At 37.5% G+C, this 18947-nt stretch overlaps 1 protein-coding gene and 1 long non-coding RNA gene across 2 annotated transcripts in view; one reads left to right on the forward strand and one right to left on the reverse strand.

The window, feature by feature from the left end:
• The window catches only part of NXPH1 (neurexophilin 1), a 297980-nt gene that overhangs the window by 146876 nt on the left and 132157 nt on the right, over positions 1 to 18947 (reverse strand). The window lies entirely within an intron of this gene.
• On the forward strand, positions 13674 to 16175 carry LOC131510982 (uncharacterized). The gene is made up of 2 exons (XR_009261285.1): positions 13674 to 15239; positions 15516 to 16175. It is a non-coding gene; the product is annotated as an uncharacterized LOC131510982 (long non-coding RNA).

An 18947-nucleotide genomic window follows, 5' to 3' on the forward strand; every position in this document is an offset into this window, starting at 1 on the left:
CCTTAACTCTTTTTTTTTTTAATTTCTTTAATGTTTATTCATTCTTGAGAGAGAGAGAGCATGAGCAAGGGAAGGGCAGAGAGAGAGAGAGGGAGACACAGAATCCGAAGCAGGCTCCAGGCTTTGAGCTGTCAGCATAGAGCCCCATGTCGGGCTCTAACTCACAAGCCGTGAGATCATGACCTGAGCCAAAGTCAGACACTCAACCGACTGAGCCACCCAGGCACCCCTAAGTGACTCCCCTTAACTCTTATAGGCACGTGGTACTACAGGGTCTAAAGTAATGAATAGCTGGTGCTGCCTAGTCCTTTTGCATCACCCAGCACCATCTGTCCTTTCCCTTGTCCTACTCCATCCATACATGACTACTTTCAGTTGTTCCCATAGAGCACACTATTCTGACTCAGGACTTTATATACCTAAAATATTTAGCCTCACCTTCATCTAACACTTCCCCCCCCCCCTTGGATAACTCCCTTAATCTTCTAATACTCAAATGAACGATAGCATTTTCATAGAAGCTCTCCCTTACTTACCCTTATTATTTTGTCTTCCCTCTTTTTTTTTAATGTTTTCATAGCAAATTATGCAAGGTATTATATAAACCTTGGCAGCAAGCACAAGTCTCACAATCATTTAAGCGTTTCTGCCCTCTTCAGTGAAAACAGAGAAACTTTGTCTGCCTTGAGCTCTGGTATGACCCCAATACCTAGCTCACTTGCTGGCATATAGTACATGCTCAGTACAGATGTAGTAACTAGTCCTCTTCTGAAATCCTCACTACTTTCAGACAGCTACAGTTATTTATATACATTATGTGAAAGCACTTCATAAACTGCAAAAGTAAATTGCAAATTGCTATAAAAACCCAAGTCACTACTATTATCCATTTATGTTTTGAATTCCAAAAATCTCAAATTGTAACTAAATCTCTATGTGCTGAAGCTATGGTTGAGCTTTTATTTATTATTATTATGGCTTAGAAGTGAACACTTCTCAGTGAGTACTACCATCCCCTGCTAGACAAGGAAGTATGATATGATGGTGGAGACCAGTATCAGAATATTTTGCAGTGTAACAAATTACCCCAAAATTTAGTGGCTTAAGACAAGAAACATTTATTATCTGTCACAGTTTTAGTGGGGAAAGAATTTGGGAGTGACTTGGCTGGGTGTTTCTAGCTCAGTGTCTTTCATGAGGTTGTGGTAAGATGTCAAGGTGGCTCACTCACATGAGTGACAAGTTGGTACTGAACAAATACCACAGTCCCTACCACATGGGCCTCTCCACAAGACTGCTTAATGTCCCCACAACATGGCAACTATCTCTCCTCACTGCAAGGGATCCGGGAGCGGGGGAGGTGGGGAGGGAGGACCGGGAAATGGAAGATACAATGCCCTTTAAAACCAAGACTTGAAAATTGCACATCATCACCTCTGTCATACTTGGTCTGACAAACAGACAGGCCCTGGTTCTTTGTGGGATGACACTACACAGGGCATGGTATCAAAAGGCAAGGAACATTGGGAGCCATCAGGTCTGTATAAAGTCACCAGCACAGTGCTTCATACACAATATGTGCTCTAAAATAAATATTTAATGGAATCTATGGATGGAATCGCAGATGAATTGATAAAAGGATAGGCCAAGGAGTGGATGTTACTTAGGATCTGATGCTAGTAATGGAAAAATCAGAAGCAAAACTGAAGCAATTAATGAGACTACACACAGATTCTTCCCAAACACCACAGCAAAGACTGTTACTACTGTTTGGGGAAGAGATGTAAAAGAGGGGTTAGTGAGAGTGAGAGAGGACATGTGCCCCTGGAGTAATTCTCAAGCTTCTGAACCCAGTCTTACTTCTTCTTAGCCATCTAGCATAGCTGAAAACAAAATGTATAGATACAATGGACTTTTCTTTTACATTAAAAAATTTTATAAGAGGCTTAGAAACTGCAAAAGCCGATTGTTTTCATTATTCTTGTTATTGAAATACATAATTCAGCTACCCTCATGAATGTTATGCAAATGCATTAAACAATACAGGGGGGATTTGAGCTTTTAGAATTCTTGGCTAATACAAGCATTAGTATAATTATCATTTCAACGTTCTAATAATAACTTATTTACATTTTCTTTGACACTGTTTTTGAAAGAATTTTTAAATAGTTGAGTAAATATTTGTAAATTATGACCATGAAACAGTAAAGGCCATTCAGAGTAAGAAGGGAACATTGCAGATCAGAATTGATTACTTTAATATACAGGTTTATTAGTTCACTCTAGAAACAGTTCTGACCCTATTGGGGTTCATGATCTAATGAACCAAGAGTAGGACAGTATTTCAATATAAATCAACCTTCCTCCACATAGACAGCACATCAGACACCTGGTAGTTATCCTGAACACCTCCCTCTCTATCACCTCCCTTACCAAATCCATCAATATCTCCTAAACCCATGCAAAACTCCATTACCGCTACCCTTTGTCATCAAAATGACACACACAAGTTTCAACACACATACCACCATGACTCTAATCTGTACTCGCCTTGACAACCAGACTGATCTCTTTAAAAACAAAGATCTACCTTAATACAGGAGTGCTGATGCATAGGGGCACTTGTACCCCAATATTTAGAGCAGCACTTTCAACAATAGCCAAATTATGGAAAGAGCCTAAATGTCCATCAACTGACAAATGAATAAAGAAATTGTGGTTTATATATACAATGGAATACTACTTGGCAATGAGAAAGAATGAAATATGCCCTTTTGTAGCAACATGGATGGAACTGGAGAGTGTTATGCTTAAGTGAAATAAGTCATACAGAGAAAGACAGATACCATATGTTTTCACTCTTATGTGGATCCTGAGAAATTTAACAGAAGACCATGGGGGAGGGGAAGGGAAAAAAAAAAGTTAGAGAGAGAGGGAGCCAAACCATAAGAGACTCTTAAAAACTGAGAATAAACTGAGGGTTGATGGGGGGTGGGAGGGAGGGGAAAGTGGGTGATGGGCATTGAGGAGGGCACCTGTTGGGAGGAGCACTGGGTGTTGGATGGAAACCAATTTGACAATAAATTTCATATTAAAACAAACAAACAAAGATCTACCATGTCTCTCCCCTTCTCAAAAGCCTTGTATGGCTTTTTACTCTTGAATATGCACTGTAAATAAAAATCATTAACATAACCTATGGAGTCATGTATAACGTGGTCCAGATATAATTCTCTGTTTCACCTGATAATACTCCCTCTTCATGCTCTGTGTCCCAGCCTCTTTCAGTCCTCAAGTATACACTCTGAAAACTTTATTCTATAGTCTACCTTGTATAGAATGTCTGTCCTCATATCCTGTCTTATAAGTCCCTTCTTTTTTAAGTTTATTTATTTACTTTGGGAAAGAGAGAGAGAGAGAGAGAGAGAGAGAGAGAGAGAGAGAGAATCCCAACCAAGCTCCATGCTGTCAGTGCGGAGCCCAAAGCAGAGCTGTAACTCATGAACTGTGAGATCATGACTTGAGCTGAAATTAAGAATCAGATGCTTAGCTGACTGAGCCACCCAGGCACTCCATAAGCCATTTCTTCAAGGAAGACTTCCCTCAGTGGAAAGACCTTAGTGGAAATTAGTTCTTCCTATTATGGATTTTATAGCACTATGTATCTCCTTGGTAGCTCTTATCACAACTATAACTTTTATTCTTCATGGGACAAATTGAGTAGGGTTGATCTCTCTTTCCCCCCATTCTTCCTACTCCACCCCATGGGCCTAGACAGTGAATACTGTGTTCACTCTTATGTTTCCAGTGCCCAATACTGGAAGCTTCCAGCTCAACACAGAGCTGATGTACACTGTTGCGCACATGGCTTGAAGAAATGAAGATTTCAAATACATACAAAGAAAGTAGCTTACATTATGGAAGACTTTGGTACCCTTATTTAAGAAAAATAAAGTAAAAAGCAGAAACATAATGTCTTTCTTGATGAGCTCTGTCAATATCAATGGCAAGGATAAAAACAGATAGAAGCTATTCTGGACAATCAGGAAAGCGGGTATTCCAATCCCAATTTAGTTGGGAGTTTTTACAGATTTTTAAATCTTTCTAGACAGGCTGGAAATGTAAGTTTGTTGATGGTAGCTCTTTTTCATTTAGAAGGCCTTCAAACACTCAGTAGAGGAAAGAAGGAAGGGGAGACTTAACAGGAAGGGGAAAATATAATGCAGCAACACAATGCAGAATAGATTCACTAGTATCAATAAAACATTTTCCACTACCTACATATAGACCATTGCTAGTTAAACTTCACCAAGTAAAGCCAATTTAATTAAAAATAAAAGCAGGATGACTGCCTAATGCCTCAACTTTGGGTAGAATTAAAGACAAAAATATCCAGTACTTTTCAGAAATATAGGAAAGCACTAGAGAAAATTCCATTAAATGTATAAGACCAACCCAGATAATGCAAAATGAAATAAATATATTCATATTGAAAGTATGGACATCCAGAACTAATGTTCTGTCTATAAAAAGTTAACAGCAGACATTCAGGAATAGTGAGTGACAGCATTGACTATAGGTAGAAGTAATTTCTTGTACTTCCATTCTTTTTAAAAGGATTTCTATGCTTTCTATCCATTTTAACAAATTCTAAACATGAACTCCAAATTTCTATTAGGACAGTTACATATAAAACAAAAGAATTTTAATGAGTTTTCTTCCCCCAAAATACCCAGAGGTTTAAACCCACATTAAGGATTAATGACCTGTCAGCTTGTACTTAAAGGAAAGAAGAGACATTTCAGTTGTAGAAATTTAAAAATAAAAAAGTCTGAAATAAGAAAACTTATCAATTTTCCCTTTTGTGTCATAAAAAGAACTGACCTGATGTATTTGCTTTAAATTGGCCAAAAGAAAAACGTATTAAATGGTTGGCCTTTTAAGCAAAAATTCATTCTGGGCAAAATTTTATGACAAAATTAGAAAGCCTGGTCAGAAATACTCTTTTAGTCACTTAAATGATATAGCATTAATGTCAGAGTCAAGCATAGAATAAAAGGGAGAGGCTATTTACATTTTAGATTTAACAAAATGTCTCCAGCGACTGCTGTAACATGGAAGGAGCGCCTCACGCTCTTAACCAAGCATGTCTGGTGGTAGGTGCCATAAAATACTTGAATAGCTATTTCAAACCATCAATGCAATTTTATCCCTATTTTTTAAAGTCTTATCTATTTCAAGTAAAAGTTAATGCTCGGTTTTCTGATTCATTTACACTTGACGTACGGCCATGCCCGAGAAGCTCTATTTGAGGTGCTATGAGTCTCTTTTCTTCCCCTTTGAATCAAGAAGTGATGTTATGACAGCAGGAGACAGAATCCAAAGGCTGAAAAGATCAAGTTGAATTTGAAACTCAGAACCCTCAGTGTTTAAATAGATTCCAAATTTAGAACCCTGTATTTTCCTAGCCCTGGTGTATGTGACACAAGACACCAAGAAAACAACCCATGGAAAATCACATGACTGCCAGAGTCAGCCAGTGTTTCGTCTTCCTTTTTGTGGTCATGCACTCATATAAAAGAAGTCAACAGATTTCATATTCTTCTTCAGAAAGAGACAATCTCCATTGACCAGACTGAGCAACATTAATCTGAGTCCATACTTGCTCCATGAAAGCTTCTGTGTGATGGGAGAAAATAAAATCACCCAGTTCTGCCTAAAAAATGTAAAATAAATCTGGATATTTGAGTAACTTAATTTTTTAACATTTCATATAAGTATTTAGTGCCATAGAGAAACAGAAGCACTTAGAGGAAAAAAAAGTTCACTGCACCTGATTTTAAAAAGACAGTATGTACCTGAATCGACTCTTTTTGAAAGCATTTTTGCTCTGCCAGTCCTGCTCTGAGCCAGGAATGGTTACAGGGCACATGATTAAACAAGAAGGTCCTGGAAACATCTTAAATCCTCAATAAATCTTTATAACACTCACAGTTCTATATACCACTGGAGTACACATTAAAAGGTTTCCATGACATAGAGTTGACCTAGCACTTTCTACCTTCCAGGTGCTTTATGCAGTCACTGACAGAAGTGTGTAAAAATCAATTTATGTTCAATAAGGTAAATGTCAATGATATCTTTAAACATGATGAGCCAATGGCATAGTTTATTTCCAGACATTCAAATTTTGATAGCTGATGACCTCAAATATTATTTGGGCATGATCCAAAAGTTCAGAGACATTTAATAACCTATAATTAACTGGAAGAAAGTTCTAAAGTCATGACATTCTCCTACTCACAAGACTTCTGTGGCTCACAACTGCCTGCAGAAGGAAGGCTCACTGCCATACGGGGCATTTCAGGTCTTCCAAAATCTGGTTCTAAATGCCGTTTTTAGCCTAACTTCACTTACCATCCATCACTCATGCTTATGCTCCAAACAAACCTGACTATTCCTTGCTGGTGACTACATGCTACACTTTCTACCTCTATCTTCCAGTGCTCCCTTTTATCCTTTCTGTTGACTCTTTGAGTGTAAACTGGGACAATCTATTCAGAAGGCAGTTTGGTAGGATGTGTGTCAAGACCATTAATGTTATTTTAGGCCTTAATCCAATAATTCTACTTTTAAGTCTTAGAAATAACCAGAACTATAGATTTTTTTAAATGAACAACAGCATATTTTATAAAAGCAAAAGAAAAAAAAGACTCTGGAAGGTACCTAAAAACCCAAAGTTAGAGGATTATATTAAAAATCAGTTTTCAGAGCACCTGGGTAGCTCAGTCAGTTCAGATTCCTACTGTTGATTTTGGCTCAGGTCACCATCTCATGGTTGTATGATCCAGCCCTGTGTCGGGCTCTACACTGGGTATGGAGACTGCTTAAGATTCTCCCTCTCCCTCTCCCTCTGTCCCTCCCCACTTAAAAGATAAAAATAAATAAAATAAATAATATTATATTATTCATATAATGGCTTGTTGGTTAGCTGTTCAAACAATGTTAACAGAGAGTTTTTAATGATAATGAGAGAAAGAAATATTTAAGACACGTTAAGTGAATTAGCAGGATAGAAAATTGCATGTACATATGCAATCTTAACTATGCAAAAAATATCAGAAAAAAGACTAAAAGAAAATATATAAAAATAATATTGGTATTTCTAGCTCTTGAGACTTGGGATGATAGTTTTCTGCTGCTATTATAGGCTTTGTAAAACTTATGCATATATTCCTTTATATTTAGAAAAAAGAACATACTAGAAAGATTTTTTTTAATCCTATATTTCAAGATGCTCATATGCCACTCCCTCTGTGAAACCTTCTCAAATGATCCTTGATGGAAGTAATTCCTTATTTCCCTGTTGTTCCATAATATATTGTACTGCAACTACTTTTTAATCACATTTTCTTTCTGGCATATTTTTTGAATTTTTAATTGAGAAAAAAGACCTAATATAGATCCATGTCTTCAAATTTCTAAAAACAGACACAACTTAAGAGGTATATATATATATATATATATATATATATATATATATATATACATATATATATGTATATATATATACACTATGTATGTATTATCTAATATATATGTATTAGATACTACCTGTAATACAGCTTTATTTTCAACATCGTCTCGGTAAGTAGAAGCACATCTGATTAACATCAGAGTCTCCCCTACAAATCAAGCATCAAGCCTACCCTCAAAGCTCTACATCTGCAGTTTGTTTGAAAACTTATGCCTTAATTATAGACTGTCTTCCCACTAAACGCTGTATTAACATTACGGAACAAGGTGCTAAAATGTATGTAGGGGTTAAAAAAATAAACTAGTAATTTTATCATAAGCACAGGAAGAAAAATCATGGCATAATGTTCCTAACAAGCCTATTCTGTTTTTTTCCTCCAAACTGGATGTTTGTATGAATTAATGTTATAAATTTCTACATAACATCTTGAAAATTTCTCAGCTTAGTCTTTGGACATTAATATTTGCTAAAATTTACTATGTGTGTGTGTGTGTGTGTGTGTGTGTGTGTGTGTGTGTATACATTCTTTGTCATAACTAGGACATTGGAAGGAATTGCCAGGTAAAATACATAATAGTTATGTATATTTTAATTTCAAATAAACAGTGATTCTTTTTTTAAGTACATGTATATGTATATCCCATGCAATATTTGGTCTAATATTTTTATACTAAAAAACTGTTTGTGTTTATATGAGATTCAAATCTAACTAGGAATCCTGTATTTTTATTTGCTAAATCTGGGAACTCTGGGTGGGAGAGTGATTGCATATTTAGAGATTCTACAATCTGCCTAAATAACCTCTCAAACCTACCCCCGGGTAGCATTTCATTTAAACTCAGCAGATAGCGAACTGAGATATCTGAATTCTCCACATCCTTCTAAACCAAGTTTAAAAAAGAAAGTCCACTAACATTGATGCCAAGAAATCACCAGGAGTCCCTAACCTCTCCAAATTCCAGAGCCTGAATTCTTGCCAAGTCTGCATGGTAGAATTATGTACAAATTATCAAGCTCTGTTGTGTCTTACAGTTTTATTTTTATGCATTTATACTTAACAGAGGAGCCAGGAATGTTTGACTTTACAAGCTCAAAAATTTTTCAGAGTACTTAATGCACACTAGAGAACCTATTCTAATGTGCCCTTGTTCTATTATAGAAGAACAGTAGAGAGGATATGTCTAGCATTTGTCATCATTGGTTTCTCACTTGACGTTAAGATAACTACTTTCTTCAGATTTTCTTCTTAATAACGTACTTTCATTTTCCTCAGTCCATTTTTTATGGATCTTCTATGTCCCATAGGCTGCTTAAAATCAACATGCCATAAAATGAATTCTTTTTCTCACCTTTGTTCCCCAACACTTCCCCTTTTCCTGCATTCCCAGTCATCCATCCAGAAATCTTAATAAGGAAACACAGATTTATTCTCAGGGCACCCTCTTCAACCACCCCCTCTTCGACCCCGGTAACTTATCAGTCAAATCTTTTCAGGTTCACCTCTTAAATACATGCGTTAGTGGATCCTTATTCTCTGTTTGACATCCCCAGTGTCCCTGCCTTAGCCCAGGCACTCCTGGGCTGTCTCCAGACCAGTGTTTCCCAAATTTCAGTGTGCTCATGAATCACCTACACATTTTGTTAAAATTCAGGTTCTGAGGATGGTGCCCATGAATTCCCATTTCCTGCTGGTCCAGGGATGCACACTTTGAATAGCAAGGCTCTAGGTTATTTTTATAGACTCCCAGCAAGTCTTCCTTCCATTCCAACTAATCACCACATTTCTGTCACTATTCTGGGTAAAATTTTCCTATGACTCCTTCTGCTACTGAATTATCAAGACCTAGGCCACCCAGGCTACGAATCATAACTTCACATGCAGCCCCTCTCCATCCTCCAGACTCATGTTCTAAACTCCATTCCCCACACCACTCCTTTCTGCTGCTGAAACTCTTCTTTCCTATTTCCAGGCCCTTTGCCTAAAATGTCCTTAGAGTAATCTTCCTTGCCTGAGTGTCTCCTTCTTCCTGGTGAAGTTCAAATGTCACACTTTCTCTGTGAAACTATCATCCCCTCAGCACCAACCCCTGGCACCTGATATAATTACATGCATGAAGGGGCGCCTGGTGGCTCAGTTAACCTTCTGCTCAGGTCACGGTCTCCCAGTTCATGAGTTTGAGCCCCATGTCAGGGTCTGTGCTGAAACCTCAGAGCCTGGAACTTGCTTTGGATTCTGTGTCCCCCTCTCTCTCTTCCCCTCCCCCTCTCTCACTCTTTCTCTTTCTCAAAAATAAATAAACATTAAAAAATTATATATAATTACATGCACCTCCCATAACTTTGGACATGCATTGATTACAATATACAGGGTTTTTTGTGTACTAAGTACTATTGTCTGAATTTTATGTGTAATCCTCAAAACAATCCTATAAGGTAAGTACTCTTATGTCCCCATTTTACAGACCATGAACGAAGGCACCATGAAGGAAGACAGTAAAGATCCTGACTTTATTCAGGATCACACAATTCATGCAGAGCCAGGTTTCAAGCCCAGACAACCTGATACAAGAGTCTGTCATCTTAAACACTTAATCTCACTACCTCTGTGATTATATCTCACTTCAGTTACCAGGTTGAACCATATGAAGTTGCTGGTATTTTACCCTCTTTTACACGTACAGAACACCAGTCTCCTCAGATTCAACTTTTCCAATAAATTAAGAATCGTTCATAGGCAGATGCCACATCTTTTTTTTCTTCCTTCATAAAAACTCCCTAGATTTAGCACAAGTCTGGCATATACCTGACACTTACTTTGTTAAATGAAGCAAAGATAGCAACAGCCTTATTTATTGAGGAATGAATGCATGCTGGGCACCGTACCAGGTGTTTCACATACATTTTCATGTTTAAACCTCATTACAACCATTTATTGTGGATACTACTATTTTTGTAATACAGATGCTACCTCTATGCCTATGGACACACAAGCAGTAATACAGCAAACTAGTAGCTAAAGCAAGCCTATCCTAAGACACAAGTTTTCAGCCTTCAGTGTTGATAACTTGAAGAATATCTGTTTTTCTTTTCTTTTCTTTAAGTTTTTTATTTATTTTGAGAGAAAGAGAGAGAGCACAAGCATGGAAGGGGCAGAGAGGCAGGGAGAGAATCCCAAGAAGCCTCCACACTGAGAGCACAGAGCTCTATGCGTGGCTTGATCCCACAAAACATGAGATCATGACCTGAGCTGAAATCAAGAGTCAGCCACCCGACTGAGCCACCCAGGTGTCCCAGAATATCTACTTTTCTTACCAAGTCAAACCTGAGTTCTGGTTTTAAAAATCTCACATATTCTGGAATGAAGACATAGTTTCCTTTGTTGGCTCTTCTGTAATTCTTTTTATTTTTAAAACCTTGAAACATACATGAAAACAGAGATAAGAGCATAATAATCTTCCATGGATCCATCAGCCAGCTTCAAAAATTATCAGTAGTATGCCATTCTTCATTTCATCTACCCTCTCATCCTCTGTTTATCACTGTTTTAAAATAAGTTCCAAATATCGTATCATTTCACATGTAAATACATCAGTATGTATCTCTAACAGATTATCTTAATATAGCCACAAGAAAATTATCACACACAACAAATTTAATATCCTTGAGTATAATCTAATACCCAGTCTATACTCAATTTTCTTTGATCTCAAAAAAAAGTCTTCTTACAGTGATGTATTTGAGTTAGGATCCTAGCAATGTCTACTCCTTACACTTGGTTCCCCCTCACTTTTTTTTTCTTATGCTGTTTATTTGTTGAAGAACTGGGTGCTATGACTAGGGGCTTAATTAAATTCAGGTTGAACTATTTTTGGCAAAAATCCTCATAGGGGCTGCTACGTATGTTCTATGGCACCAATAGGATGCACATAATGTCTGGTGGTCCCAAATTTTGTGAGATTAAGATTCATCAGTGGGTTTAAGAATTGTCAATCTAATCCATTAATTATTCTGTTCCTAAAAATTTTATTAAAATGGTTTTAGAAGCCATTGGCTTCCATTTTTAAGAACCAATATTTTAAGAGTTTTTTAAATGATTTTTTTCTAATTCTATAATTTCTTTTGCATTTGTAGGTTGGAATTCTTATTATCAAACCCCTGTTGGGTTGCTCAGTGAATGGGTGAGGGTATAAACACAAAGATAGTAAACATTTCATTCAGCACTGGCTTCAAGGTAAAGTTCTCTATTCTTAGAAATTATTATCCATAACAAGACAAACAAAAAAGCCCTCCATTAAACTATAATTGACATAGACGTCAAGTACCAGCAAGGTACCTGGTTCTTCACAGAACATTTTTTCACTGATCCAATGAAAATTTATCTTGTTAAAACTAAGTGTTTGCTAAGGAAGTGAACTTTCTTTTAGGCATCATGGATGAGGTATTTGATGACCTGCTGTTTGACCAAAACACCAAGTTTGGAGATCTATCAAAAAAATAGAATCATAGTTAAGTGGTTATATTACCTTGGAGAGTAACTTAAATATTTTCCCCATTACATTAACATAGCCTACTGTACAAAATATAGCCTTTTTCTTTATGGATCTACATAATAAGCTGCTATGCTGGGCATTGTGTAAAAACTTATCATCTAAAACATTTGCACAGAGTATCAGATAAAGAAATTCATAACATCAGAGAGAAGAATGTAGCTAATGAAAGTATATTATTAGTTCCTGCTTGCCTATTCATTGGCAAAAGAAATTGGGTCCCCAAAAGAAACATACAAGGGAAATTTTAAATGTTGACAGCATTTGAGGAAATTAAAGCCCAGCATCTTGGCTCAGAACCAGATATACATGTTAGAGGTCTCTACATCCTCAGGATATTTCTAGTTAGTATCTATATAACTTGCTCTATTCTATTCACCTGTATTTAAAAGGCTCTTGATGAGTATAATTTTAAAGCCATATGATTTATCCATCCTTGCCAGTAGCATAAGACATTAGAAAAAGCCTTACCCTAAAATCCAGCAGACATAGCTCCTAATTTCCACACCCACACTAATTACCTGTTTTTGGACAAATCTTTTCCTGTAAACATGAAAAGAATGGATTAGATGATGTTAGGTCACTCCCAGCTCAAACTGTCTATAACTTTGTTAAGTGCCATACACAGAAAAGTACACAATTGAAATCAGTCCAGTGAAACCATGCCCTAAGCAACACCAAAAGACTATATGTTCTCCTCGAACTAAACTATATTTAGATCTATTATGATGAACACCATATTCCACACAGCCTTACTAGCAGAAAAGTAACCTCAGACAGCAGCACGTATGGTCCATCTCAGAGAAATGTACACCCTTCAACCTACTGGCATTGAATACCCGAGACAAAGAGAACAACAGAGTTTGAAAAGATCTGGTATAAGTCACAATATTGCAATATTCTGTTTCATAATTTCACATTTTTCCTTTAAGAGTCATTCAAAACATAACAAATTAAAATGTTCAAGTTCAGAATACAATAAAGTTGGTCCCTCCTTTATCTTTCAATGTATGTTTGATTCACAGTAGTTCTGTAGAAATACTTTCAATCCAAAATTGGCTTCTCAGGTGTCAGTCCTTGCAGAATCTGCACACAGCCTCTTCCATGAGGAAATGTCCTTTCACAATCCCTAGGCCCAGTATTTACTCTAAGACCCTTGCCAGAGATGATCTGACCAGAGGTGGAACAAAAACCAAAGGCAAGTAATTTAAGCTTAGCAATCAACTTCTGAAGGAACCTGTTACTTAAAATAAAAATGGAAGAGGGCTTCTCAAGAAATAGCTTCTGGAAAACACAAAAGACTTTTTTTTAAACACTTTGTTTTAAGTTTACCTATTTATTTTGAGAGAGAGTGAAGGAGGGGCAGAGAGGGAGAGAGAGAGAGAGAGAGAGAGAGAGAGAGAGAGAGAGAGAGAGAGAATCCCAAGCAGGCTCTAGACTGTCAGTGAGGACCTCAGTGAGGGCCTTAAACTCACAAACTGTGAGATCATGACCTGAGCCAAAATCTCAGCTTAACTGACACATAACGGATGAGCCACCCAAGAGCCCCTCCCCCAAATACTTTTAACAGTTATTTGGGAGAACTGAAAAAATATCAGAGGTGGAACTGTAAGACTTGTCATAAGCTTGAAGTATGAGGGACCAAAGACCATCAGTTGAGAAAAACAGTTGGTAGAGAAGGTGTAATGGAGGTAAGAGAAAGGCAAAGCTTCCATCAGAAATGTTGATGTGGGAGAGAAGAAGTCACCAAGTAGTCAACAGAGAAGCCAGATTTCTCACAATGCTCCCACTGAAATTCAGGGCCACATGGATCTTTGCTCTAGATACTCTTTTGCTTGAAATAATCTGAGTAAGTGATGGGTCTCTATCCATTCAACTAAAGTTAAGCAACAGGTTTAGTTTAGGAACAATTTCACAGTCATACAAAAGAGGCTATGACTTTTCTCACAGCGCAGTCACATGAGAAACTTCCAGTGATTCCATATGGACAAGTACCTGACATATTAGGAGAAGAAAATGTGCACCAAAACTAAAGAGATTAAAGCTTTTCTGCTGGTGTCTATGGGAGACTCTGAAAACACAATGTTGTACTTCCTTGAAAACCAAAGCAGATAAGAAGGAAGTAATAACAACTGGATTCTCTTGACAGTAGAGAGGCCTTATCTGGCACCTAGTTAGGAGTGGTCAAAAACATTAGAAATTTCAAGGGAAATGTCAAAATTTAAGGCACACAAGGAATCCTCTTTACCTAATCCAAAGAGAGGAGTTAGGCTACAGTGAGATCTGAGGGAGAAGACTGAACCAAAAGAATAGGGTTTTTTTTTTTTATTTATTTATGACCCTATAATCCACCAGCTATGGCCCTAGAAATGGAAATCCACTGTAAAGGTATTTCTCCTAAAACTCTGGTAAAAGCAACAGTGGACCAAGAGATGGTATCAGGTTATTCCTTAAAGTATATGATGGGAACACCTAAGCATACCAGTAAACCCAGGGCTCTTTAATTAGATTCAGCAGACAATCTGGATTCTACATTTAAATTTTTCTGTTGTCTCATACTCTCCTTGGTGTTTCTGGCTTTAAAAATGCCAAGATCCCATATTGCATGCATGCTTAAAAGATGGATGTAAGACAAACTCTTTCAACAGGTGGTAACTAGACATTGTGGTGACCATTTCATAGTGTATATAATTATCAAATCACTATGTTGTACGCCTGAAACTAATACAATATTACATGTCAATTATTCTTCAATTAAAAAAAAAAAAGACAAACTTTCCTGGGAAATACTTCCGAGAGTGAAGAAACGAACAGCATAATGACAACAAAAGCACATTTTGCTTATTTTGAAGGGACAACAGTGGGCTGGAATTTATCCATCCTCACTCTCCAGGTCTCTCAGAATAATCATTAGAAAAAAATACACCAGGTCGCATCTGCTTTGAGGTACAGTTTTATAAACCAGAGGTAATCAGATTGTAAAGAGTTCTCAACAAAAGTTTCCTGTTTTATCTCTACTGCTTGCTACCTGTAGTCCAAAGTTTAAGGGGACTCTTGAAGTACACTTGCACAGTGGATCCTGTCCAGCAAATAGCAGAAGAGGATTCAATAAAATGACTGCCCATGCCTCCCAGAACAGGTGACAGGAGTGTCAGGTAAATAAAAAACAAAATAATCCTATGCCTCCTGCTCCTTCATTTATTTCCAGCAAAAACTTTCAAATTCTGCTTTCTAAGGAGCATGGCCTGCACGTTTTTTCTAAGCGTGGGCAGCAGTTGACTGGCTCTATTAATAAGATTACGAATGAAAATGGACCACACGTCATCTGCTTTGAGTTCTGGGCTAAAAGAGAAACTCCTGCCTTCATGAATTGCCAGTCAGCAAAGCATTCAGGTGATGCTTTGATTTTCTTGATTTTCTCTTCCCGTCAGGAATTTGGAGTAGACATTCAATCCAGCAGGGAAGCTACAGTGTTTACTAACTGCAATGGCAGCTACAATCCCTCGATTTGAGATATGCCTTCAACTAGGTGATGCCAACTTTCCTTCCAGATGGCTGTTAAGCACCCACAACCAACGACTGACACAGCTTCTGGCAGCAGTTGGGAAGAGCTGTGAGCGATGTCACATCCCGAGGAGAAAGCCAGCAAAATCACATTTTCAATACAGTTATTCTCAAGCACAAGAAGAGTTCTATTTTTATTAACAGGGCCATTTAAAATAGGCATGAAATTAATTTATTGCTACACTGGTTAAAAATATTTACTTTTTTATTAGTTTTGCAGTTGGCATAAATCTGTTTTGCTGTAAGAAATCAGGATGGCGAGCAGGCAATGAACAAGGAAAGACTACATAGCCCCATCAGAGCAAGTGTTTGGCAAGGTTATTGGTACTCCTGCCCAAGAAGCGAGCAGTTAGGCACAAAGCATGTGCTAAATCCATAATTTCTGTGCTCTAGGATGCAATAGGAAGACTGGGGAGACTCTTAGCTCCATGCAATGAAACTCAGATAAACATTTCCCTTGTCCCTTGCACAACTTCTAACTGGCAGTGAGCAGTTCTACCATTAAATAACTGAAGAAGCATAACTTACTCATTTGTTTTGTGGCCATTTGTTTTGCTCTTTTAATTTCAATGGGCCATCAGTTTTTAACCGAGTTCTCTAAGGGGTTTAGAATTTGGGCAGGCGAGTTAAAGCAGGGTAAGTAGCGTTCCTAAGGAATTAGCTCCAGGTAAGCAGATAAAGCATTTGCTGGTGAAGTTTGTGTCAATCTGTAAGAAGGATGGATTTCCAAGAGGGCAACCCCTCTCTCCAATCAGAATCATTCTGAGGTAGTTTTACTGCTTCTGAAATTCTTTCCCTTTACCAGCCCTCATACTACATCTTAATGGTTTTCATGCCTTATTAGTCATAGTCAAAGAGTGCTTCTTAAAGTCTCGTCTTAGTCCTTTTTGCTTCCTTCTTCCACCATCAATGAAAATGGCAACGTGGACATGTAAATGTAATACTTTCATAAGTTTAGTTTTCTGGTCTCCAGCTACTGTATACTCATTCCATTGTCCATTCTAGCACTTAACTAGGTGCATAGATATCCAACTTCCTAGTGAGTGGGCACTCTCAAAGAGCTCCATGAATTCAGACGCAATAATTGAATATAACACACATAAAATAGGGCTGATTCTTGCCTTGAGATATAGTTTCTTACAGTTTTAACATGTTGCTTTTCTTCTTCCAACTGAACAGTGCTGTTCACTAAGACAGCAAAAGATTCCACGGACCCAAAGTTTAGACCAGGAGCTGACAGTTTTCTTTGCAATGTGTGATAGAGAATTGGTTCCATTTTGACCTTCAGAAGCCTGACTAATCCTGTTTTAGATTTGGAAGTCAATGTTCTATCTTGCTTATAAAGTCAGAAGATTTAGTTCAAATAAAAATCAGAGATAGGGATATGCGGGTTGGTTAGAATTCATAACTTGATTAAGTATCTACCAAAACCATTTCTAAAACATGATGCTGGAACTGTGTTTATTTTCACTTTTAATAACATCTTTTCTGCGTATACAGGTATACATGTCATTTTTTACAACTAGGAAATTCAGAAAAGTAAATAGATAAACAGAAAGCTTTCATAGTCTCAGAGATAAGTGGAGGTATATATTTCCAGTCTTTTAAAATATGTGCATATACATATATACATACATACACACATTTTTATTTTTTTAATGTTTATTTATTTGTTTATTTTGAGAGAGACAGAGTGCAAGCAGGAAAGGGGCAGAGAGATAGGGAGAGAGAGAATCCCAAGCAGGCTCCATGCTGCCAGTGCAGAACTGGACACAGGGCTCGAACCCATAAATGGTAAGATCATGACCTGAGCTGAAATCAAGAGCTGGACGCTTAACTGACTGGGCCACCCAGGTGCCCCCATATATACATTTTTTTAATAAAATTGGGCTTATGCTTGACATATTGTTTGTGTATCAGGAGCACTCCCAATTATGTGAAATATTAATATTATTCCATCAACTTTATTTTTAAATTAGTTTTAAAGTTTCCAGTTAACATTCTTCAGAAGACTAAAATACTAGTCTTTAGGTGTCCCTGGGTGGCTCAGTCGGTTACGCGTCCGACTTCGGTTCAGGTCATGATCTCACAGTTCAAGAGTTTGAGCCCCGCGTCAGGCTCTGTGCTGACAGCTCAGAGCCTGGAGCCTACTTTGGATTGTCTCTCTCTCTCTCTCTTTCTCTCTCTGACCCTCCCCGGCTCACACTCTCTCTCTCTCTCTCTCTCTCTGTCTGTCTCTCTCTCTCTCTCTCTCTCTCTCTCTCAAAAATAAATACACGTTTAAAAAAATTAAAATACTAGTCATTGATGAATATCTGTAAAAAAAAAAATCACATTCAAGCAACTGATGGCTTAAGGAAAAGAAAAATTCATCATTTCACTGTACCCAGAGCTGAATCCAAAGCTACGGAGGCAAAGGAAAGTGACTTCATTAATTCCTGTAAGGAAATTAACCAATCTTTTAAAACCATGAATTTTTAGAGATCCCCTTTTGTGGAGACATCCTGTTACTAAAATGCTTTTATTAATACTATTCATCTGCATAGCTCAATTCTACTGATTTTTGAGGACCAATCTTTATCGGGGCAACTGCTCCAATCTTTTCTTAGAAAGGCTCTTTCAGCTCTTAGGAGGAAGCTGAAGAATAATGGTTAAGAGTATAATGTTGACCTTGAGCAAGTTATTTAAACTTTGTGCACTTCCAGTTCCTCATCTGTAAAATGGGGATAAAAATATTCTCTTCCTCAAAAGATGGTTACAAGAATTAGAGGTCAATATATATCTAGCACTTAGAATGGTGCCTGGAACACTATAGGTATTCAATAAATGCTATAACTCTCATTTGGTCATTAATCACCTATTGTTTTGCCTTTTTGTTTCTTGGCAACTATTTTCATTTTCTCCTTTTCTGTAGTATTACTGTTCGGGCTCAACTCTCTTTTTATGTAAATACTTCCATTTTTCCTTGCCTGTGCTCTGCTCTACATTTTCTTTCTCCTTTCTTCCTGGTGGGAACCTATGGACCTTTACAAAACCTGATTATGCCCTCTAATAGTCTAAGGCTTTGGACTGTCAGCCTGAAGTTAGAGAGTAGTCTAGCAGAAAAGTCAGCCTCAAAAGACTTGGTCTGTGCATCTGTTTCTGCTAACAGGCTCTCTACCCCATGTGACTCGACCCATTTTATAATCTTTGCTCATTTGTTTTCACCCTTGGGCTGAATGTCCTGGGGCTCAAAGAGCCTGTCTCTCAGGTAGCAGTTGAGCCAAAAATAAAATCTAGTACTACATTCCCTGGTATGC

The sequence above is a fragment of the Neofelis nebulosa genome, chromosome 4, assembly GCF_028018385.1.
Source record: "Neofelis nebulosa isolate mNeoNeb1 chromosome 4, mNeoNeb1.pri, whole genome shotgun sequence".
Classification (NCBI taxonomy): Eukaryota; Metazoa; Chordata; class Mammalia; order Carnivora; family Felidae; genus Neofelis; species Neofelis nebulosa.